Source organism: Zootoca vivipara, chromosome 10 (genome assembly GCF_965207765.1).
Source record: "Zootoca vivipara chromosome 10, rZooViv2.hap1.1, whole genome shotgun sequence".
NCBI lineage: Eukaryota > Metazoa > Chordata > Lepidosauria > Squamata > Lacertidae > Zootoca > Zootoca vivipara.
The window spans coordinates 58,915,394-58,940,824 of NC_142593.1; the positions used below are offsets into that span (position 1 = coordinate 58,915,394).

General features: G+C 44.3%; 1 protein-coding gene across 1 annotated transcript in view; it reads left to right on the plus strand.

Moving 5' to 3' along the window:
* The window catches only part of CELF4 (CUGBP Elav-like family member 4), a 710,986-nt gene extending 691,740 nt beyond the window's left edge, over nt 1–19,246 (plus strand). The window contains exon 13 of the mRNA XM_088652806.1: nt 19,108–19,246. The gene's annotated coding sequence lies outside the window, so the exon portion shown is untranslated. The remainder of the gene's footprint in view (nt 1–19,107) is intronic.
* Nucleotides 19,247–25,431: the final 6,185 nt, after the last annotated feature.

The following is a 25,431-nucleotide window of genomic DNA, read 5'->3' on the forward strand; positions in this document are numbered from 1 at the left end:
TGTGGGAGGCGATGCAATTGAGATCTGATTGCGCGCGGAACTTTGATTAAAGACACACCCTCACCCAAATAATATCACAGGAAATTACAGCTATCGTTTTGTGAAAAAACAGCAGGCGAGGTTCCCCTCTCGCGGTTCCAAGAGGGCAGTAATCCAGTCAGTGGTGTTTTACCGTGGCATAAAGACAGGCATTTGTGCCCTTATTAAAGGCAGCATGTGTGTGAGAGTGGGCGAAACACAGTTCTTGGAAAAGGAAGCAAAAAGGCAGGATTTGGCCAGGCTGGGTTGCAGAATTCTGTGTCCTCAAGCTACTTCGTAGGTGGTGTTGTTCTGCCATTCTAAACCAGCACTAGCTGGGGTGCGGCTGGAACAGGCTGCTTAATTCTTTCCCTCCAACAGATCAAAATCCCACTTCCCAAGCTGCTTTTACACCCATGGCTGAAAAGCTGCAGGCAAACCAAAGCAGGGGGAATCATCATGGAGAGGGTCGTTCTGAGTGGGGGAAAGGAGTGGTGGGGAAAGGGTGAAGCAGCCTCCCTCTCGGCCCATTTTTCCTTCACTCTTGCTTACAGCCTGTCCAAGTAAAATGTCAGCACTTGTGCTGCTGTTGTGGTTTGTTAGGGACATGCGTGAGGGTTTCATTGCAGGGGAAATAAGCAGATTCTCTCCCAGTTGCGCCACGGCTAAGAAGGACATCAGCACTCGAGGCACATTATGAAGCATTGATGGTTATTTGTTCAGGTACTTATGCACCTCTTAATTCACTGCGGAGGCACCTTCTAAGTGGTTTGCAAGTATAAACCCAGTTTTATGTTATAATTATATATTGTTGTTGTTTAGTCGTTTAGTCGTGTCCGACTCTTCGTGACCACATGGACCATAGCACGCCAGGCACTCCTGTCTTGCACTGCCTCCCGCAGTTTGGTCAAACTCATGTTCGTAGCTTCGAGAACACTGTCCAACCATCTTGTCCTCTGTCGTCCCCTTCTCCTAGTGCCCTCAATCTTTCCCAACATCAGGGTCTTTTCCAAGGATTCTTCTCTTCTCATGAGGTGGCCAAAGTATTGGAGCCTCAGCTTCACGATCTGTCCTTCCAGGGAGCACTCAGGGCTGATTTCCTTAAGAATGGATAGGTTTGATCTTCTAGCAGTCCATGGGACTCTCAAGAGTCTCCTCCAGCACCATAATTCAAAAGCATCAATTCTTCGACGATCAGCCTTCTTTATGGTCCAGCTCTCACTTCCATACATCACTACTGGAAAAACCATAGCTTTAACTATACGGACCTTTGTCGGCAAAGTGATGTCTCTGCTTTTTAAGATGCTGTCTAGGTTTGTCATTGCTTTTCTCCCAAGAAGCAGGCGTCTTTTAATTTCGTGACTGCTGTCACCATCTGCAGTGATCAAGGAGCCCAAGAAAGTAAAATCTCTCACTGCCTCCATTTCTTCCCCTTCTATTTGCCAGGAGGTGATGGGACCAGTGGCCATGATCTTGGTTTTTTTGATGTTGAGCTTCAGACCATATTTTGCGCTCTCCTCTTTCACCCTCATTAAAAGGTTCTTTAATTCCTCCTCGCTTTCTGCCATCAAGGTTGTGTCATCTGCATATCTGAGGTTGTTGATATTTCTTCCGGCAATCTTAATTCCGGCTTGGGATTCATCTAGTCCAGCCTTTCGCATGATGAATTCTGCATATAAGTTAAATAAGCAGGGAGACAATATACAACCTTGTCGTACTCCTTTCCCAATTTTGAACCAATCAGTTGTTCCATATCCAGTTCTAACTGTAGCTTCTTGTCCCACATAGAGATTTCTCAGGAGACAGATGAGGTGATCAGGCACTCCCATTTCTTTAAGAACTTGCCATAGTTTGCTGTGGTCGACACAGTCAAAGGCTTTGGCATAGTCAATGAAGCAGAAGTAGACGTTTTTCTGGAACTCTCTAGCTTTCTCCATAATCCAGCGCATGTTTGCTATTTGGTCTCTGGTTCCTCTGCCCTTTCGAAATCCAGCTTGCACTTCTGGGAGTTCTCGGTCCACATACTGCCTAAGCCTGCCTTGTAGAATTTTAAGCATAACCTTGCTAGCGTGTGAAATGAGTGCAATTGTGCGGTAGTTGGAGCATTCTTTGGCACTGCCCTTCTTTGGAATTGGGATGTAGACTGATCTTCTCCAATCCTCTGGCCATTGCTGAGTTTTCCAAACTTGCTGGCATATTGGGTGTAGCACCTTAACAGCATCATCTTTTAAAATTTTAAATAGTTCAGCTGGAATATCATCACTTCCACTGGCCTTGTTATTAGCAATGCTTTCTAAGGCCCATTTGACTTCACTCTCCAAGATGTCTGGCTCAAGGTCAGCAACCACACTACCTGGGGTGTATGAGACCTCCATATCTTTCTGGTATAATTCCTCTGTGTATTCTTGCCACCTCTTCTTGATGTCTTCTGCTTCTGTTAGGTCCTTACCACTTTTGTCCTTGATTATGGTAATCTTTGTACGAAATGTTCCTTTCATATCTCCTATTTTCTTGAACAGATCTCTGGTTTTCCCCATTCTATTGTTTTCCTCTATTTCTTTGCATTGCTCATTTAAGAAGACCCTCTTGTCTCTCCTTGCTGTTTTTTGGAAATCTGCATTCAGTTTCCTGTATCTTTCCCTATCTCCCTTGCATTTTGCTTGCCTCCTCTCCTCCGCTATTTGTAAGGCCTCGTTGGATAGCCATTTTGCTTTCTTGCATTTCCTTTTCCTTGGGATGGTTTTCGTTGCTGCCTCCTGTATAATGTTACGAGCCTCCATCCATAGTTCTTCAGGTACTCTGTCCACCAAATCTAAATCCTTAAACCTGTTCCTCACTTCCACTGTGTATTCATAAGGGATTTGATTCAGATTGTATCTTACTGGCCCAGTGGTTTTTCCTACTTTCTTCAGTTTAAGCTGGAATTTTGCTATAAGAAGCTGATGATCTGAGTTACAGTCAGCTCCAGGTCTTGTTTTTGCTGACTGTATAGAGCTTCTCCATCTTTGGCTGCAGAGAATATAATCAATCTGATTTCGATGCTGCCCATTTGGTGATATCCATGTGTAGAGTCGTCTCTTGTGTTGTTGGAAGAGAGTGTTTGTGATGACCAGCTTGTTCTCTTGACAGAACTCTATTAGCCTTTGCCCTGCTTCATTTTGAACTCCAAGGCCAAACTTGCCAGTTGTTCCTTTTATCTCTTGATTCCCTACTTTAGCATTCCAATCCCCTGTAATGAGAAGAACATCCTTCTTTGGTGTCATTTCTAGAAGTTGTTGTAGGTCTTCATAGAATTGGTCAATTTCACTTTCTTCAGCACCGGTAGTTGGTGCATATATATATATATATATATATATATATATATATATATATGCGCACAAATCGTTAAAAATACTCAAGAAAACAACTTCATCAGAGGAGATATGTTAGCCATCTTCAAATATCTTAAGGGTTGCCTCATGGAAGAGGGGATATGCTTGTTTTCTCCTGCTCTGGAGAGTAGGACTCGAACCCATGGCTTCATTCGGAAAAAACTTTCTGACAGTAAGAGCTGTTTGGCAGTAAAATGGCAGTAAAAAGGTCTCCCTCGGCAGTAAAACGGTGTCCCTTGGAAGGTGCTGGGCTCTCCTTCCTTGGAGGTTTTTAAGCAGAGGTTGGATGGCCATCTGTCATGGATGCTTTTAGCTGAGATTCCTGCATTACAGGGGGTCGGACTAGATGACCCTTGGGTCCCTTCTATGATTCTATGATTCCATGATCAAAACATTAAGGATCCCCAGTCAACATGCTCAATAAAACAAACCCATTTAAACAATTATATCAAAGGAGGTAAAATGGCAATCAGAACAATTGAAGTCAGGAGATCAGGGGAACACTTGACTAAATAGGTGTGTCTTCAAGAACTGGCAGAGTGCCAATGCTGATGGAATTGTGTTTAACTAAGTCCTACTCAGAGTACACCCACTGAAATTAATAAACCTAAGTGAGCCGTGTATATCAATTAATTGATTGACTGAATGTATTTTTCTCCCAAGTTGGGATTCATTCAAGGCAGTTCACAACATTCAAAAACCTCGTTTCAAAATACAAAGTAATTAGAACCAACTAGTTTGAAACTATAAAAATACAATAAAACACATTTAGAACCAGCATTAAAATACCAATTGCCCTGATAGCACCTAATTTTCAAAGGTGTGTCTAAATTGGAAGGTATCAAGCCTGCTAGCAGAAAGATAACAAAGAGAGCCATTCTAAACGCTCTTGGGAGGGAATTTCCAAAATCTGTGAGAAGCGCTCTCTCTCTCTCTCTCTCTCTCTCTCTCTCTCTCCCACGTCACCACCAACCATGCCTCTGAAGATGATGAGAGTGAGAGAGGGTGCTCACCTGCGGATCTTAGCACCTGGGCAGGTTCATAAAGGGAGATGCAGTCTTTCAGATAGCCTGGGCCCAAGCTATATACTCTGATTAGGGCTAGTATTGAATAGGGGTCTCTCGTATTTCTGCAGGGAGACATTTGCATACCACTGGTACCACTAGTGTAAAGGCCCTGCATCCTTTATAATGCTGTTATTTCCTTTGGGGTCCTGTGCGTAAGCTGCTTGATCAGCTGCCACAGGATAGCACTTGTGAAGACATCCCTGATGACGAGACACACAATTTCCTCTGAACATCTGATTAAATGAACAACAGACCTAAGCCTCAGTCAATGCATTAAGGCACTCTGCTGAGATATGTCAATAAAAGCCTCTCTCCTATACTAGGGATGGCTGAATCTCTCAATGTGGGTTTCTATTTTTCTGTTTTCCCCATTTCAGCACCAATTTGTGAATCTTACAAAAAAAACCACACACAAACACACACAAAAAACTTTATGACTTTCTCCCTAGTGAGGGTATTTAGGCTTGCAGTTTTGAGCATGGTAAGACATGATTTTTAAGGCAGAGAATTTCTTCATTTTTTTTAAAGTAGGGAATGTTGGATGATCAAAAGTGAAAATTAACTTTACCCTTGCAAAAATTGAGAATATTTTCCCCTTGGGGGCGGGGGTCAATGATTGGAGCATTGCATGGGCAAGAGGGGGGGTGAAGTTTGAGGGTGGAAATGCTATTTTGGAGCAGGGAGACTGATAGTGATGACGTCATGGCAGAAGAAGACCATTTAGGTATTTCCCCCTCAACCCCAGATGGGCGAACAAGTCAAACTTTTGCATAAAATGAGTGAATTAATAAGTCTGCATGTGGAACTCTATCCTGCTCCTCAGCACTGTCTCTTTCCCTTGGACTCAACCCACTGGAACCCAAGGCACACATTTGCCGCCTTGTTAAATACTGGAATAGTAACCATTTGTGGTGACGAGGCACAACATGAAACCAATTGACTTTGCCCATTGGCGATGCATCTGAAAGCCAAGATGCGTCCCTAAGCTGGTTGAACTTTGCTGTTTTGCCCTCTGCCTTAGAAAGTGGATAAAAATGAATTTGCTGTGCTGGTTCTATTTTGTACCTGGGGGTATCGACAGGAAACGGCATTGCCGCTGCCCTTCCAGTCCCAGATGTGAATGGCACCAGGATGGGCTTTTAATGAGCACAACCCGATTACTGTCACGACCGGAGGAGAGTGAGCCCCGTTTGTTTGCGTTCCATGGAGTGGTGGGGATCTGTTCTCAATCAGAATAATCCAATTTAAAGGAATGATTCATATTAGCGAACACATCTGTCGGAGGCCAGAGCAGAACCCTGGTGTTAGTTTAATAAATGACGTTCATTAAACTCAGCTGAAAATATAATCTGGAGAGACTGATGGAGTGAGCAGAGCAAAGAATAAGCAAAAGGAGCTGGCAATTATCAGCCGTCATTTGTTCTGCCGCCACCGCAGAAGTGGGGCTTGTTTGCTGAAATCTTAATTTCGTTTGGCTGAGGTGGAATCCATCAAAAAGGTCCATACACCAGACAAAGCCCTCGTTTCTCAAAATCTGTCAGTGCAGGGGTGGACCAGGCGTTGGGGCTGGGGGGGGGGAGCCAGGATGTTAGCAGTTTTTCCTGATCTGTCCTGTACCAGGACGAAAAATTCCCAGGTCAGAATGGATGGGGAAATGCTTCTCTGGGGATGAACAAATGAGCTCAGCAGGCAGAGAGCAAGCCTCCTCAAAGAAGCATTGTCAACAAAGATGCTGTCCTGTCTCTTGCCTCAGTTACTCAGTCCCTAGTTGCTTCCGGACTAGATGACTGCCATGCTATCTAAGTAGGGCTGCCTCTGAAGCCATTCCTCTCGCAATTCTTCATGCAGCACATGGTTAAACTATGGAACTTGCTTCCATAGGAGGCTGTGATGGCCAACGATTTATTTTAGCTTTAAAATAGAGTTGGGCTGTTGTGGGCTATTGGTTGATACTTCTGAATGCCAGTTGCTGGAAACCACGGCAGGAAGAGCAGGATCCTGTGCTCAGGTCCTGTGTGCAGGTTTCCCATTGTGGCATCCTATGAGGACAGGATGCTGGACTAGGTGGGCCATTGACCGGATCCAGCACCAAGCAGGCTCTTCTGACCTTCTTACATTTTGGAAGCTTCCACTAGTACAAAATGCAACTGCCCAGATCATCCTTTGGAGTCCGGGTGTGATACTCTAGTACTGTGTCAGCAGCAACAGCTAACACTTTGCTTCTGAGCCCAGTTCAAAGTGCTGGCTGTGAGCTCCGGAAGCCCTTGGTGGTTAGGCACTGAGTCACTTGAAAGAATGTTGTTACAAAAGTTGGGTGCCTCCCCCCTCTCTGTCAAGAGTTGGCAAGAGTCCAGGGGGTTCCAGGCACTCCCCCAGGGCCTGTGGCCCTTTGGAGAATTGAGACAGGGTGGAGACTGTTGTAGCTTTAAGAAATATGGCTTATTCACCTATTAACTCCTTCAGTCTGCAAGGAGGGAGTCCAGATCTTACAAAAGGGGCTTGTACCCCGCAGCAACCAGCCTGCCCAAGATGGATCCCAGCCTCTCTTCTTCCCTTTCCCCTTACCCAAGACTCCCTTTTCCTGTCACCTAACACCCAGTGACCCTGCCACCCTTCCAAACCCCCAGACTTTGTTCACAACACAAGGCAAGCGGCATACCTGCCAAGTTGCTGTCAGAGAAATAAGGGACCGAGCCGGAAATAGCAGACCGGAAGTAGCGCTGCTGCCATTTTGGAACTGGGCGGAGCATGCTCAGAAGTGACTTTTGCTGCTGCTTTGCCCAGTTCCAAAATGGCCGCTGCGCCAGAAGTCGCACTGCAGCCATTTTGGAACTGGGCAGAGCAGCATCAAAAGTCGCTTCTGAGCATGCTCCGCCCAGTTCCAAAATGGCCGTCGCGCCAGACTAAACCGGGGAAAAACAAAAAAAATCAGTTTTTTCAGCTAGGAACAGCTGGAAAAACAGGGATTTCCCGGGGAAAACGGGAGACTTGGCAGCTATGGCTTCAAGCGGGGAGGACAGTTTTCTTGCACTACAGTGGCCCTCAATGGCTCTCTGTTGCTTCTTGATGGCCCTAGTCTGGCCAGTGCGTTTTGCATAGGCTAACCCATGTAGTCTCTATTTCTCCCTTCACATCCCAAATAATCAAAATCCTACCATTTATTAATTTATATGGTTTAGGGGGTCCACCCCCCAAAAAATCTATAACACCACATACACCCATATGAACCTACCCTTAAAATGGGCCGCTTGTGCAACTGCCAGCGGGTACAACCATAGCAAGTTAAGGTAAAGGTAATGTAAAGAACCCCTAGATGGTTAAGTCCAGTCAAATTTGACTGTGGGATGCGGTGCTCATCTATGCTTTCCGGCTGAGAAAACTGCCGTTTGTCCACAGACAGCTTTCCAGATCATGTGGCCAGCATGACTAAACTGCTTTTGGCACAACAAGACACCGTGATGAGTGCCAGAGGGCACAGTAACGCCATTTACCTTCCCGCCACAGGAGTACCTATTTATCTACTTGCAGTGGTGTGCAACGGGAGATCACTCCGTCACGGGGATTCAAACTGCCAACCTTACAATAGGCAAACCTAAGAGGCTCAGTGGTTTAGACCCCAGTGCCACCTGCTACAACCATAGTAGCAGGTGCATGAGAGAGGGCTCTTCCAGGGATGGCCCCCCCACCTATGGAACACCATTCCATGAGAATTGTGTTTGCCTCCTCCCTTGATCTGGCTTTCAATTCCCAACTGGCTTAAGATCAGGGAGTTTGTAGCAGTATATTGTAGCAATCCCATGCTTGGCACTAGAGGCTGAACTGCGATGGTTTTATATGGGTATATTATCTGCAGCTTATCAGTCCTGCATTTAAGGAGCTGGATTATGTATTGATTCTAATTGTGCAGTTTATAATGGTGCTTGTTGTTTTATTAGGCTTGCTCACATGTTACAAATGAGCATAAGTGTGTACACTTTTTTTATTTATGCGGCTCAATGAATCTGTACACTGGTACACACTGTACTCTTGCTGACCATGAAGTGTGAACAACTGTATGAATGTACAACTCCACGGTTGTGTATGCAGGCACACAGCTCATTGCATGCAATACGTGAGCACGCCACTGTGATCTTATATGGTGAGCCATTTGGGGATGTGAGAGGTGATCTCCTGAAAGGCAGCATAGAAATGCACCTTTTTTTAAAAAAAAAGAATCAATAAAATCGGGCCATGAGTATGGGAACATCTTTAGCAAAGTAGAGCCCATTTAAAACAGCTGTCGTTTATACCAAAGGAGCAGACAACATTGCCCTCCTCGAAATGCGAAGGAAGAAAATTGCAAGGGAAGACATTGTAGATACCCTCCAATCTATGTCCAATGAAATGCCATGGTCTCCCACTTCTTCTGCTGGGTTATTTACCCCCCGGCCCCCAGCCCCACCTCTACCACCATCTTTTTTTATTCAGACCCCATGACATTTCTTGCAGGCCAAGGCATTGTGCCGCCTCTGCCCCCCCCCCAGCCCACCAAGTAGGAAAAAGGACAACAAAGAATGGTTTTGGATTGAAACAGACTATGACTTTATTGAATACAAGACGCAAGAGGTTTGGCTTGGGCATGGGGTAATCGTTTACTTCTGGCCCGCATGCTGAAAATACCGCCATGGGTCAATCTGGCAGGGGGGGGGTTCCTAAGACTTACATCAAATAAGAGGACCCTTGTGGAGCTCGGTGTATGGGCGAGTGCGGTTGGCCCTGGGCCCCAACGGGACATAGGCCACTCCCCCTGTATCCCTTTAACAGGATACCGTACCATTGGAGGGACAGGAAGGAACGACAACCTCCCCTCCATCCAAGGCTAAGATTGCCCCAACCTCGGCTCTTCGTACCTGATAAGAAAAACCAGGTAAAGGGTCCAGGTGAGGTTTGTTTAAATGCCCCGGGAGCAGACCTACTTGAGCTGCAGCCATCGGGAGCCTTGCAGAGCACATGGCTTCCCCTTGCCTCTGATCTCCCCATCAAAGCAACAGTGCCATGTGACGCCTTTGGCCCTTTCCCAGCCTGACTCTCCCATAGCTGCCAAGTTTTCCCTTTTCTCGCGAGAAAGCCTATTCAGCATAAGGGGAAATCCCTTAAAATAAGGGATAACTTGGCAGCTATGGACTCTCCCGACCTGTATTTTCAAAAACTCAAGTTAGCCTTAGCCTTGGTCTGTTGGATTGTGATTAATGAGCTGGTCCTTGATGTGGCTGAATCTCCCACTTGGTTTTTTGGTTTTGTTTTCTTTTCTTTTTGCAGAGCCTTTGTTCACCTTTCATCCCATTCCATCTCCCTCATTGGGTGGGAGGTTTTTAGGGGGGTGGTTTTTAGGGATTCTTTTATGCTGGGGTGTGTGTGTTTTTAATATGTATGGGCTGACAAGAGCAGCCCTCAAGTCCCAAGCAGAGAGGCGGGGAAAAAACTGAAAAGAAAGAGAAAAGAGTAATGGAGAAGGAGGCAGACCTTGACCTCATAAGCTTTCAGCACTGATTAGAGCGGCGCACCGTGTCATCCACCTTTCCTTGTTGAGGGCAGCCTGGCTGTGAAGTGATCCCCCCCCTCCCCTGTCCCTTCCAACCCTCTTTAATCAGTTTCCAGGGTTTCTGTCTTGGACACAAGGATACCATCTATTTGGGAAATGGGCACAGAACCTATTTAGACACATGCGGGTGTTTTCTTGCTTGGTCATGGTTCAAAATTGTACCCCGTGGCAATGGCTTACGTAAGGTGTTTTGGTTTTTTAATAAATAATAATAATCTAAATAACAAGAATAGAACAGTACAGATCAATGAAAACTTAAAAAGAGGTATATGCAAGACTTTGTTTTAGCAAGAGCTCACAGGAGCTCAACTCTGGCACCTCTCCTCTTTATATTAGAAAAATAGCACTGGGTATACAACAATTAAAAGTGATGCTAAGAAAGCGTCGAAATGTAGAAAGACCTTTACCTTGATTTGAGAAAAGAGTAGAGACCAGGCAAGGTTCCTTGGAGAGGGTACTTCACAAGTAAGGCCCCATCGCTGGAGGGGTGCTCATTCAAGGCCAAAGTTGCTGAGAAGTTAGCTTTAATACAGACCCTCCAAGTGTCCCTATTTTCCAGGGATGACTCAGATTTACAGAAGCTGTCCCGGTTTCTGATTTGATCCCAGAATGTCCCGCTTTTCCTTTGTACGTCCCTGTTTTCATCCGAGAAGGTTGGAGGGTATGGAGTTATCTGACCCCTGAGCTATCTGAAGGCAGCCCTGTATAGGGAAGTTTTTAATGTTTAATGTTTTATTGTGTTTTTATATATGTTAGAAGCCACCCAGAGTGGCAAGACAGCATGATGGGGGGTATAAATAGTAACATTATTATTATTATATTATTATTATTATTATTATTATTATTATTATTATTATTATTATTATTATTTATGGAATAGGACGTCCCTATTTTCATCCGAGATATGTCAGAGGGTATGTTAATATCTTGTATTTGGCTCAGTCATCCACAGGCTGCAAATTCAGGCTTCGTTAGATTGGTGTCCTGTGATTTCAATATGGCACATCATTTAGGATTCCACCAACTGCAGTAGCTGTAGCTTCTGACCCATCTTCAAGGCTGAATCTATGAGCATCCTGCCAAGGAAGTACAACCCATTTCCAGATGCTGGTGGGGGGAATTTATTTTAGTGCTAATGCTGGGGATTAGTTTCCAAGAGGGAGGCAGAATTGATTTGCCTGTCGCCACTAGACATGTGCTAAATCTGAGAGTATTCATATGTGAGGAGCGAGGTGTGCAAGATTATTTTTAAAGATTAGATTTATGACTTGTGCTTATGAAATGTGCATTTGGGGTTGCAAAGCGTCCAGTTCACACTTCCAGGTATACTTCGCTTGATGATGGGGTAGCTGAGTGGGTGAATTTGAAAAGGATTGCATTATTTAATTTCCACCATTTTGTATTGCGGTTTAAGACCCTAGAAGTGTATGGTAAGGTCAGGAGGATGCAATAAAGATGAAATCGGTTTAAAAACGAACCACAGAATAAGAAAACTCACTTAAAATGTGTGCTATAATAGGTGCCAGAAATTCAACAGGGAAGGGGAGCCTGTCTGATCTCAGCCATGAGGGAAGTCCACAAAATTGGGCCCAAGACACTGTAAACACAACTCCTATTGGACACAAAGCTTTGGTCTGAGACATGGGGGACCAGTAGCAGGGACTCCTCCAAAGACCTTAGCTACTGGACTGGGACATAAGGTATCCTGCCCTCAAGTTGTTAAGGGTCATGCGGTTCAATACAACAAACCTGAGCTATCATATCAGCAGCCAGTGCAATCTTTTAAACATCAATGTCATGAGCTGGCGGTAATGCGTTCCCACCAACAGATGAGCTGCAGCATTTTGTACCAGCTGGAGCTTCTAGACCAGGCATAGGCAACCTTGTCTCTCCAGATGTTTTGGAACTACAACTCCCATGATCCCTGACCACTGGAGCTTCTAGACCAGGCATAGGCAACCTTGGCTCTCCAGATGTTTTGGAACTACAACTCCCATGATCCCTGACCACTGGCCCTGTTAGCTAGGGATCATGGGAGTTGCAGTTGCAAAACATCTGGAGAGACAAGGTTGCCTATGCCGGTTCTAGACCAGGCCCAAGGATAGACCAGGTCAAATGGTGGTCCTCCATAGGACGTGTCGTAAAAATTGAGCCGTGAGGTTAGCAAGGCTCTATGGAAGTGGTTGGTTTGGTGGGCTCATCACTATACTACATAAACCAGACAGCTGCGCCAACTCAGCCTGATGGAAGTTGTAGTCCCAAATGTCTGGACGGCACCAGGTTGAGGAAGGGGGGGGGGTGTAAACCTTTCTTCATTTATAGAGCAATCCTGCATGTGTTTATTCAGAAGCAAGTCCAATGTGTTCAGTGGAACTTACTCTCCGGGAAATGTGCATAGGGTTCTGCACAGGTAATGTGACACAGGTGTGTCAATTCGGCAAGTGTTGGACAGTATTCTTGTTAAAAGTTGTATGAAGGCAGTAATGCTGGTTAATAAGCATGGAGGGCATGCTGCGCCCTCCCCGTTTTGTATACAGAAGTTGCCAGGATTGCCAGGTGAACCTTCCTTCACCAATGGGAAGGTCGCACATGACAGCAGCAGGAGAGTTTGGAGTTGGGTGGGCGCATCTCTAGACTGTGGCACACAAGGCTCTGATCTCCCACTTAGTAGAATGGTCAGGGGGCTCAAGTGGAACAACTGGGGAGGGGGTGTCTGCTGCTACTGCCCCCTGGTGCCACCTGAGGCTATTGTCCTAATTCTGTCTAATGGCTGAGCTGTCCCTGCCTCCATCCATCCATCCTTTCCTACTTGGAGTCCATTACAGAGAATGGATCATGTCATGGCTATGGAGTTGGGGGGAGCCTGGGTGCTGTGACCTGCTTGCCATGATCAGAACGGCAAATGTTGTGGTGGCTATCTTCACCCTAGGAGGAATGGGACAAACCAATTTTAATTGCTGTTTATATTTATTCCCGTGCTAATGTTGTCCTTGGTTTTAATGTGTCTGAGTTTTTGCATTCGACCCACAAGTGAGCCTCTTCAGCAAATCTCTGGACTTGGAGCTCAGGCGACTACCGAAACTAGAGATCCCTTATATACTGTATATATTATTGGCAGGCTGAAAATAGGTGAAAGATGCTCAAGGGTGTGCCCACTTTCCAGCAAACAAACTCATGCACATTGATGTTTATATCCTACAAAAGGTGCTCAGAATTGTTTCTAAGACAAGCACCCCAGCTTTTCTGATGCAATTATTAAATTTCAGGAACATCGTACAAAGTGGGGCTTTGAATGTCTTTTTTTTAAAAAAAGTAAGAAGAAATTAATAAAAGTTTAATAATTAATAGTCCTATGAAAGCTTATTGAGTGATCTCAGGCTTCAATCAATCTTCAACATATGGGGACACCAATTTTCACCTTACTCTTCCTAGCTGGAGGTGTATCCTAGTTTTAGTGCAATTAAAAAGGAGTCAAGAAATATTTTTAGTTAATTGAGCCATACACCTTGAAGGTAATTTGAAGCTGCAGGCAAATAATAATAATAAAATATCCAACGTGCTAATTGAGTGTGGAAAGATTAGAGTTAGCTTGTTTCCACACAGCCAGGCCTAGCTCAGAGATACTGAGCATGCTCTTGGTTTCGAGGGGGTTTTGGTTGGGGAGGGAGACTGGGGGAGAGATGTGAGCAACTGCGGCTGATTTGTAACCCATAGAAAGCCCTCCCAAGTACCTGAGTACTCAATGTAAGGTTGTTTGAGTGCAGAACATTACTGGTAAGATGCTCTTGGGCTCTGGGAGCCAACTCCTTGGAGCGAGGTCCCTTTGCACATACCCCCAATAAAGTAATTCAGGGGACCCCAAAAGCTGATGGACATTGCCATTCAAATGGTGTGCATGTGATGTGTCTTGTGATTAATTATGTGCGGTGGGGCTTGCCTGAGGGCCCCCCCCCACAATTTTATTCAAGTAAGCACCCCGATTGGGTCTTCTGAAACCCTGCCAGATGGTGGGGTATTAATAATAATAATAATAGTAATAATAATATATAAATATCCTTGCCCAATATTGATCCCCCTGAAAGCAGCTTTGGGAGTGAAGTAGTAGTAGTGGGAGAGGTGGAAGAACACAGTGACTTCTGTGGCTTTGTGGCACAATGTAATATGGATAATGTGATGTGTGTGATGTAACACAACATGACGGCAACATCTAAGAGAGGAAGGGATTGCCCCCCCCCCAAAAAAGGTATCTGCGTAGGATACCCAGATGGGCGTAGCCGGGGGGGCAGGGGGCAGCTGCCCCCTACCATCAAGTAAAACAATAGAAATACTTAACTGCTGAATCATGTCGCTTTTGCCCCCCCCCCAAAAAAAAAAATTCCTGGCTATGCCCATGGATACCCGTGTTGGTCTGTGTTAGCCAAAACATCAGAAAGAACTGGATATGCTTAGAGTGATGCATTTGTTGTAGTGTAAGCTTTCAGGGGGTAGAGCCCCCTTCTACAGGTGCACAAAGTGGTCCAGGACGTTGGCAGCAGTATGCATAAGTACCAATGAAACAGTTTTGAGACCAATTTGGGGGAAGCTGGCTATATGGGTAGTGGAGTTTAGGGCTTTCCAGGAAGGCAGCAATTTTGGCTTAGAGACAGGCTGGTCCTTTACTTGATGATGATGATTATGATGATGATGATACTTCATTTCTTATATCCCGCCCATCTGGCTGGACTTCCCCAGCCACTCTGTGTGGCTTTCAACAGAATATTAAAAACACGATAAAACATCAAACCTTAAAAACTTCCCTAAATAGGGCTGCCTTCAGATATGCCTTGGAGGCTCTTAGCCCCTAGTTACAACGTTTGCAGGCTAAATGGGGAAGGTTTGGAGGATATGAACTGGCTACTGTAACTCTCACAGACGATCTAGACATTGTGCTTGCATTGTCTCCTTCGCATCTGTGGTGGGATGAGGTGATCAGGTGCAAAAAGGGCATTTTAAATACAGCTTTGCTGCCGCGGTATTTCCTCATGCTCGCACAGACTGCTTTTGATAAGCGAATCTGCTTTTTACGTCCAGGGAACAGAGAACTCGTGAGCTGGGATGTGGGGGTGTGGAGAGGAGTATCTCAGATTGGCACAAGCCATTGGTAGGAACCGAACACTGATGCAGAAGTGAACCTATGGGGAAATGGAATCATTGGTTTGAGGAAGGGTACCTTCGTGGGATCGTGGAACTTTTAGTAGTAGCTGGAATTCATATGCCTGCCGTATGTTCAACAGGCAGGCAAATAGCTCAGTCGCACCGACCACACCTCCTTCCTTGTTTATTTCCTTCACCCTCCAGGTGTGGTTGGGCTCCAACTGCTCTCCAATTCCCACCATCCCTGATTGTTGTCCATGCTGTCCATTGGGGATGGTGCGGCACCACATTGGCGATCCTTGCTTTGCACCTTTGGGAGCAGTGTTAGAAACTGAGATATATATATATAAGCTAGGCGCCAAATGCCTCCTTAAACCAGAGTTACAGCTGCCAAAAATGGAATGCCTAGTTGCCATTTCTGGCCAGACAGCTCTCAAGTTGCATTTTTCAAGACAGCTTTTTGGTTCCTGGAATGCGTTCCGATTGTGTAGGTAAAATATCACAGATAGAATTCTACAGGGTGTGTTGCTAGTGTATGAAAAGAGTCAAGATCCACCATCCAAGATGGTGGAGATGTCAGGCTCAGGCACTATCCTGGCGCCCGGGCATCGTCACTTGGTCGCGAGTGGTTGATAGCCAGGTGCAAACTGCGCCTGGCAAATTTCGAATTATGCTGCTTTGGAGGAAAGAGACATCAAGTCTCTGCCCAGCACAAGGCCCCTTGGGAAAAGGAGTTGGGGGGGGGCAGACTCCTGTCTTTTACTGGTAGTAGGCATATCCCATCCAGTTGAGGCCTGCAAAAATGGGAATGGCTGGGGAAGGCTTGCTCTTAGGTTAACAGGGGATGGTTGGCAGCCAATATATTTTCCCAGACTTTGCGAACCAACTTACCGGCGTCTGCTGTCATCCATCCAACGCATGCTTATTTTAGCTGCCACGACATATTGTTTTGTTATTGGTCACTGTTTATTATGTGTCCACACGAACTGTCTGTATATGTCGGTGTGTCTCTTGCTAGGCTTCTTCCATCCCTGTTTTATTTACTTAATTCCTTTTCCGTTTCCTTATTCTTTTTCTTCTTTACGTTTGATCGTGCGTGTTCATTAGAGCTTTTCGGAACGATGCTGTGTTTTGGTGTTTATTTTAATCCCCGTTTCTTTCTTTCTTTTAAAAAAACCAAAACCTTATGATTTCATATATTATTATTATTTTCGCCGTTCTAATCTATACCTTTCCTTCCCGCCTTCCCACCTTTTTTTTTCCAAACTATATATAAATACAAAGATATCTATATAAAAAAAAAATCTTTTCTTCTTTTGTCATTCAATCAAATTCCAACAATACCAACCAAGAGCCAGTCAAATCCACCACAGTCTCGCGCTGAGCTAGGAAAAAAGTTCACGTAATGACAGGAAAGTGGAGAATACAGTCCCCCAGTCCGTAAGTTCAAATCAACTCGAAGTTGAAAGTGTGACATGATGGCGCCATGTAACGAAGCCAAGAATTGGTTGCATGACATGCCGTCTAGTTTCGTGGAGGTGCTGTGATTGAAGCATTTTTTCTTGGATGTTGTATCAGTTGATGATTGGCCAGTCATGATCACATGTGCCTTTCTTGACTTTTGTGCTGCCACGGTTTTTTATTGCTGTGCTCATTTATTATTATTATTATTATTTTATTTCCTATTATTTGTTCGTTTCCTTTAGTGCTTGCAGTGGTTTCTTTGTTGTTTAATTTCTCGTTCAGCGGTTTTCGCTTCTTTAGATTATCACACGGAAAGAGGGGAAATGTGAATTCTTAATTCTTTCGGGGGCGGAAAGGGGGATTGTTATAAATGTATGAGTAATTCCTAGTTTTTTTATTTAAAAAAAGGAAGCAGGGAAAAATGTGTGATTGGTATTCTTGCACTCTAAAATCTTGTGTTTTCTTTTTTTAATGGATAATTGGGGGCCTTTTTCAATTGATCTTTTTTTCTTTCTTTCTTCCTTGAGATATTTCAAATCCCTCTCAAAAATTCATAGAGTTAATCGCAGCAGTTTTTACAAATGGAAACAGCTACCTTCCAAAGCAAGCTAGAAAATAAAACCTGCGGCTTCTAACGTGCCTTATTAGAATTCCTAATTTGCTTCATAGCGCAATAACTCTCAATAAATCCATCCTGTCTGGGGAGGGGGGGTTGTTATTTGGGGGAGAGAGAAAAAATCCTGATTCAAAAGTAAAATGCATTTTTTTCTTTTCGTTTGTTTGCAACTGAAAAAGGGTCCTAGATGAGTGTTTTCCTTTTTTTATTTCTTCTTCTATTCTTATTATTTTCGGTGTTGTAATTGTTTAGACTGCTGTGTACGGTTTGCTGTTTGTTCAATCAACAGTGTCGGAAACCTGCCAGCATGGTTTGATATAACGCATGACACCTTCTCCACCAGAGGGGAGCTTTGCAGTTTCTAAGTTTCTTGATGTAATAAATCACCAAGTGTATAAGAAGAGAAACCTGCTTGCTAGCAAGAGATAAGAGCTAATCCGTAATGATTAAGCATCCTCCTTAAATGTCAAGTTTAGTTGGATCATGATTAGAAAAAAAATATTTAAGAAATGTTAGCTTTACATTTTTAGTTTATTTTATTGCCGAGAGAGAGAGTAGGAGAGGAAGTTTGTTCCAAGTAATTTTATTTTTTGAAGCCACCTGTGCAAAAAGTGTTTCTTTCTGCCATTTGCAAAAGAAAATATCTTACTGGCAGCTTAGCTGCCCATAGAAAGTTGAGAGGGGGAAAACTTTGAAAAGGACAATTTCCCCTTGCTTTCCTATAGCCGTCCACAAAATTAAGCTAAGGAGCATGTGCCAGGCGATGACCCAGCTGCGCAAATCAGAGTCTTGACTTTTTTCATGGTAGAAAAACAAAAGCTTGCGGAAGGGGTGGTGCAATTCTAAATTGTCTTGGTCAAACAGAGGAAAGTCACTTTGCTTAGGTTAGGTAGGTAGGTAGGTAGGTAGATATAGATATATAAAAACTATAGTATCTTTTTCCAGCCTCCAGAGTGCAGGGTACACGTCTGAGAAAGTCCGTGTAATTCCAGAGCTCCACGAAGCCCTACACAGCACGCTTCTGTTTTGGGTCGTAGATGAATTCAGTGACTTGGGGGAGCGCAGATGAATTCAGTGACTTTCCTGAATTCAGTGACTTGGGGGAGCGCTCCCATAGTTTGACAGTGTGGAAGCACCCTGATATTTGGCAAATGCAGAAATGTGGGACTTAGCAGAGAAGGTGGCAGAGCCTAGGCAACACGGCAGCCCCGAAGCTTTGTGGCAACCGAGGTGCAGGACACAGAACTCTCTTGAGAACAGCTTTGCACACTCATTGAGGCATCCCGTCTGCAGTGAGCGTGCAATATCTGGCGCTGTCTCATAATCTGAAGTGAACGGGGAGGAGCTCACTCGTGCGAAAACCGCACTTGAAGGCTCCAGTTCCCAAACAGACAAGGAGCCGTGTGAAATCAGACTGTGTATGAATGCATATTATCAGGACACAGTATTGCTATTTCAGATTTTATGATGAGGCAAAGTTCCTTGTAGTCAGGGGCCGTTAGGAGCTAGGAAAGCACCGGAAAGACATTGCACCACTTATGAGAGATGGATTACATAACATTCTAAAAATGTTCCAAAGCAGTTTAGGGATCTGATCTTGAACCCCTTCGCCAAATTTGCATTTAGTTCCCACAATGAGAGCAAGGTTGTCTTGGAAACAGGTGTTCTCCTAAATTTCCTTTTTTCTTTTCTTTTTTCTTTTTAGGTATACACTTTTGAACTTCTCTTTCCCTTGTCAGTTTTCTCTATCTTTCATTCTTCCTTGTTTAATTTATCAGAGGTTATTTTTCTTTTCTTTTCTTAACTGGTAAACGTGTGTTGGTTAAATCTGCAATGACCTTCTTCATCTCTTTTTAGGGCATCAGCTGAATGGGCCACATTTAGAGAAATATATATATATATATTAAATAAATATATATAGGAACGAGAACTGTTGGATTACACCTTTAACATATCAGCAAATATCAGTCAAGCTGAAGACTCCAGACTTACTCTCTTTCTGATTGTTTAGACTGTACCATTTCTTTAAGAAAAGTCACGTCAGCTGGGTTCGAAAGGACATAAGCTTGAAACAGAAACATAAATAACAACAACAACAAAAATCACGACAGGAGCAAGATCGTCTAGGATTTCTGCAGTGAAACTGATGTTACCGCAGCGGCTTTTCTCCAAACAGGAAATGCAAACCTTGATACTGACAAGAGGAGTGCCTGTTTGCCACCAAGGATGCAGTTGCTATGGAAACCCCATGGCACCAGTCACTAAGCATCTTTATCTGTCATTCCTTAGCTATATAGGGACCAAAGGACATAACTTTTTATCGCAGACTTGTAGCTGTATGTAAATTACAGAAGTTCTTTCCTTTTCTCATGAGCTGTTCCTATAACAGGTTTTGAGAGCAATTATATGAAATATGTAAAAACTAAAAAAAAAAACCGCTTAAACGCTTTTAAAAAATGGCAAGATAATAGTTCTTTGATACTTTGGGAGGATCTTTACATTAATTAAGAGTCTATGAAACTTTCGTATGGTTTTCTGTATAATATGTATGGATTGAATGCTTAGAAGGGGAAGGTTGAGGTAGGTGGGTGTCTGTGAAAAGCAGACAAAGGGAAAGGACAAGCAGATCACTGGACTAGAAAGTGATGGTGATGATGATGATGATGATGATGATGATGATGAAAAAGACGCAAAAGACGAAGACAAGAAGGCTGGTGCAAAGTAGAAAGAACACAAGTTTGTAAATGCTTCTGACTCCACCCGCCCTAAAATAGCTGTACAGAATTTAAAAAAGAAAAAAAAGTTTAAAATACCTATATAATAGGGGGGGAAAGGATTAGATGACATAAAAAGCAAAAATAAAAAATGAAAAAGCAAAAAAAAAAATATACATAGAAGTTAGCATTAATGCTAAAAAAAAAATCCACAAAGATGTTGTAGAACTGTAACTTTTGTAGAGTTTAGAATGAAATCAGTTCCTGCTCTCAGCCAACTGCTGTTGGAAGCTGTGTCTTATTGGGGGTGGGGGGAAGGGGGGGCAAAGGAGAATATGGCTGAACTCGGCAGCTTTTTAAACTGCAAGCATTCCAGCTAGTAATAAATAAATAAAACTAATAAGCAAACGAAACAAAACAAAAAAAATCTCAATTCCTGTAGGCAACGCAAACGGGGACGGGGTGGGGGGACTTGACGGCTATCTTCTTACAGACTATCGGAAGTTAGTTCGAACTTGACGAAAAATAAATAAACTGGAAAAAGAAAAACCACAGCTAAGACGCTTTCATGTTTCCATAAGCTGTCGCCAGCAACCTCCAATCATCTTTCGCTTCAGTAGCTTCCATATTTGCTCTAGAACCCTTCAGGACAGGGGTGGGGTGGGAGTGGGGTTTAGCCTAGAACCTTAATCTTAAAAACAAAAACCACAAAAAACATTTTAAAAAATATTTAAAACACAAAAACAAAAACAAAAAATAAAAAAATTACAAAAATGCAATCTCTTTGAAGAATTTCTGAAACTGTTTACAAGGAATTTTGAAAAACAGGGGGATGTTTAAAAATAAAAGATGCTGGCTCTGTTTTTCTGTAAATAAATTTGCATATTTTGTAGGACTTTTAATTGTAATGATAGAGAAAAAAAATCAAGGAAAACTATTTAAGGAAAGCACGATATTTATCTTTGGTAAATGACTTTAGAGCAGTTTTAAAAAGTTGCTTTAAAATCTGAATCAGAAAAATAGAAACAATGAATTATTTAAGAACACATATATTTTAAAGTATATCATATTTATTATAATTTATTTCCACTGTGTTAAAACTTGGTTTTAAGGGTGTGTTTTTTCCCCTTTACTCCATTTTATTGGACTGAGAACGATGACACTGTTCTTTTATGAATAATTGTTTGCCTTTTTGTTTAGATTTGGGGGAATTTCTTATTTTGTTTTTTAAAGAAACTGTTCTCTGTCTTTCTCCCTGTTGGGCCTGATTTTGAAGTCTTTATACTGGCTAAACACCCCCCTGGTCTTCTCTGGTTATTTGGCTGGGATGAGACCACTGAAACAAGCCCCTAATCTAGGTGTGTAAATGCCTCCGCAGTTCCATACAACTGCTCTCTGATTCTCAATTCCCTAAAACTCCTTGTAATCTTCTGTAATTATTGAATGACGCTTACCAGCTTAGCCCTAAATAAAGCACAGTTTAAAAAAAGAAGAAGCACGCTTTACTTCTCAGTGGTTTCCATCCCCCCCCCTTAATGTGTTTGCTCTGAGAACCAAATGAATCGCTTTCGACTATTTCATTAATATACATTGTTTGAGTATCAGAACAAATTCCTTTGTGATATAAAACACATCTCGCTGGACTGAATTAGCGACACAGTTTCATTTAATGTCTGCTTGGTATTCCACAGCCATTGACCTTAAACCTAGTAGGGGATGAGATCAAGAAAAAGTACGCACAAATTAGAGATATTGCTTCTCCCAACACAAGGCGGCTGTTTGATTTCAGATTTGGTGGGCTTCTTTATGCTGAAAAGGAAGAAGCCCAAAAATTCAAGACATTGCCCATCAGTGGCAACACGGGGAAGTTTATGGCTCTGTGATTGAAACTCCTGGATGGATGTGCAATCCTAACTTCTCCTTTGAATTGTCATTGAAACCTCTCCTTTTTTTGCATGCAAATGCAATTTTTTCAGCAGTGGTGTCGCACAGTGGTTCTGGTGATGATAATAACAGTCTGCCCAAGGGAGCAGTCAAGCCTCAGAATTTTGCCCTAGCTGCAGTTTCAGGGGCAGCCCCACATAGAACACATTGCAGTAGTCCAGCTTGAAGATTACATTCAGATTTGACTGCCTTCGTTCCAGCAGCATGCGGTCAGTGGACTAGGGGGACTAGACTAGTCCCCTAAATGTTCCCGGTCAATTAGAGCATTCAAGTATTAAAGCCTGTTGCCTCATTCCCAAAGCCCAGGAAGCTTTTGCCTAGCTTGGAGAGGGAGGCACAATGCTCATGTGTGTAACATCGTCCCCCACAAGCTGGCACCTCTGACCCTAACTGTTCCCTACGGACGTTTTCACCACGTGCCACTGAAGCAGTACAGAATCATGCAAATACAAAGGTTTTAACACTAGGCAGACTCCATTCATTTAATTTCAGGATTTATAAACTGCTACTCCGCATTCAGGGACGCAGGTGGTGCTGTGGGTTAAACCACAGAGCCTAGGGCTTGCCAATCAGAAGGTCGGCGGTTCGAATCCCCGCAATGGGGTGAGCTTCCCATTGTTCGGTCCCAGCTCCTGCCAACCTAGCAGTTCGAAAGCACATCAAAGTGCAAGTAGATAAATAGCTACCGCTCTTAGCGGGAAGGTAAACGGCGTTTCCGTGCGCTGCTCTGGTTCGCCAGAAGCAGCTTAGTCATGCTGGCCACATGACCTGGAAGCTGTACGCCGGCTCCCTCGGCCAATAACGCGAGATGAACGCCGCAACCCCAGAGTCAGTCACGACTGGACCTAATGGTCAGGGGTCCCTCTACCTTTTACTCCGCATTCAAATACCTGAAGGAGTGTCTCTACCCCCATTGTTCTGCCCGGACACTAAGGTCCAGTGCCGAGGGCCTTCTGGCGGTTCCCTCGCTGCGAGAAGCCAAGTTACAGGGAACCAGGCAGAGGGCCTTCTCGGTAGTGGCACCCGCCCTTTGGAACGCCCTCCCACCAGATGTCAAAGAGAAAAATAACTACCAGACTTTTTGGAAGATATCTGAAGGCAGCCCTGTTTAGGGAAGCTTTTAATGTTTAATAGATTACTGTATTTTAATATTTTGTTGGAAGCCGCCCAGAGTGGTTGGGAAAACCCAGCCGGATGGGCGGGGTATAAATAATATACTGTATTATTATTATTATTATTATTATTATTATTATTCAAAGAATACCAGACCTCTCCTGTGCTCCCCCGGAATGGCCATTAATCTTCATCCCTGTGCGCCCAGCGACACAGATGGGATGATCCTGTACACGCTATTAATCAACAGAGATAGCAGTAGTGACTGGAAGCGTGAATGTGAGCATCCTAAGGATTTATTCTATGATATTTACAGGACAAATCATAATGGCGTCTGCTCTCTTATTCAGCAACAGACAGAGAGAGAAAGAAGCGGTAAGGCATAACTTCCATCCTCAGAACTTTCCCAGCTCAGGCATGTGACACACCAGCCACCATGTTAGCAATGGAGGAGTGATTTGCTAACAGAGAGGTGTAGCAAAAAACCAGAATCATGTTAGAAGCACAAAGCCCACAAGCATTAAAAACCTACAAAGTTAGAAGGGAACCAGGGCCGTCTTAAGGGTATGCAATGCCATGGTGCAAAAATCCCTCCAGTGCCCCCCCCCATATTAAATCGGATTGGGCAGCATGCGCAAAGGATTCGTCTATTTCTAGCAATCCCCTGTGCTCAGAAATAAAACGGTGCACGAGCTTCAGTTCCATTCATGAATTCGTCTTCTCCTACGTAGTGCCTCAAGGAGAAAAGCGAATCTCTTGGGGGGGGGGGAGTGCAGGAGCCCTTAGCTTTCTCTCCTTCAGGCATCCAGATTCTCTGCTGGAGCTTCACGTCCCGTCGGGCTTCATGCCCGCTCCACGCCCGGAGCCGCCGAGGGAAACTTCACCGGGCCGGCGGGACAGGGGCGGCGTGGAAGAGGAAGGGTGGCGCCGGGGCGGGTGCTCGGCAGGGGCTTCACTGGCCACCCCATGCCGCCGGGGCCCAGGCGCTCTTCTCTGGGCAAGGGGGGGGGGGACACACAAAGGCAAATGGTTGTGGCAGGAATAAAACCAAGTCGTTGGAACTGAAGCGCACACATACACATATATGCAACCGTTTCTGGGTATATCGCTTCCTGGTCCACACACGGAAAGGCTATTTTCAAATGTATACAGGAATCAAACAGAGTTTACATCTTCCATCCTGATGTTAAACACGTTTACCTGGGAATAGAAAGCATCAGTTTTGCCGTAGAAAAGGGTAGCACATTTTTAAAATGAAGGTAATAAACAGAGCATCTGTAGCTAATTAGACGCCTGGAGAGCCATATAAAATGCATATATATATATATATATATATATATATATATATATATATATATATATATATATATATATATGCATACTGTGTTGACCAGCGTTAGCCCTGGTGTCCAGCCCAGATGCTAACATGGAGCCTGTCTGCAGCTGCTCCTATCATTTGCTGGTCTTTAGGTGGTCATTTGGACGTCCCCTAAGCTGTGGAGCTACTTGCCTGATCCAGCAAACCCTTCTTATGCTCTTTTGTTCTTAGTTAGTAGAGCTTTCAAAGTGTTGATTTTGACCTACGAAGCCTTAAACGGCTCAGGACCGCGATATCTCAAGGACCACCTCTCCCCGTATGAACCTACCCAGACCCTGCGATCATCACCTGAGGCCATTTTTCATGCGCTTCCTTCACAAGAGGCCCGGAGGGTGGCAAAATGAGGACAGGGCCTTTTCCGCAGTGGCTCCCCGTTTGTGAAATTCTCCTCCCAGGGAAGCTCACCTGGGAGCTTACACACTCCCAACTCTGAAACCCACTTCAGAGCTGGAAGGGATCATTGCGGGGGGGGGGTCATCTAGGGCACCCCTCAGCAATGCAGGAATCGTTCACCCAACATGGTACTCGAACTCACAACCCTGAGATTAAGCATCTCATGCTCTACCAACTGAACTGACATCCTCGTAAGGTTGTTTATTGCCAACGTGGTTCACGCAGGTAAGTGTCTTGTAGCGGGAAGATTCGGGCTTGGGGTGGGGGCAGGACGGACAGCCATTCTTCCCCCCAGTGGGGGTGGTCAAGATGTGCGAAGGTCTGTGCTAGAATGACAACACCATTGGGCACCTCAAGACAACCCAAGATGGCAGCTGTTCCAGTGTAGAAGAAGCGCAAGAGCTTGTGTCAAGGCCAGGGCAGCTTTCTTTCAACAGTCTGTTACACCTCTCCCACTCAGGTCCACTTTGGGTGGGTGTGGGGATCTAGACCTTCTGGAGAAGGGTTCCACATGCCTGGTGTCACAAATAAACCAGGCCAATGGCACCAGGGCATGAAGCATCAACATGCCAGCATCTCAGACCTCTTTCCCTCAGGAGGTGGTGGACTCTCCTTTCTTGGAGGTTTCTAAGCAGAGGT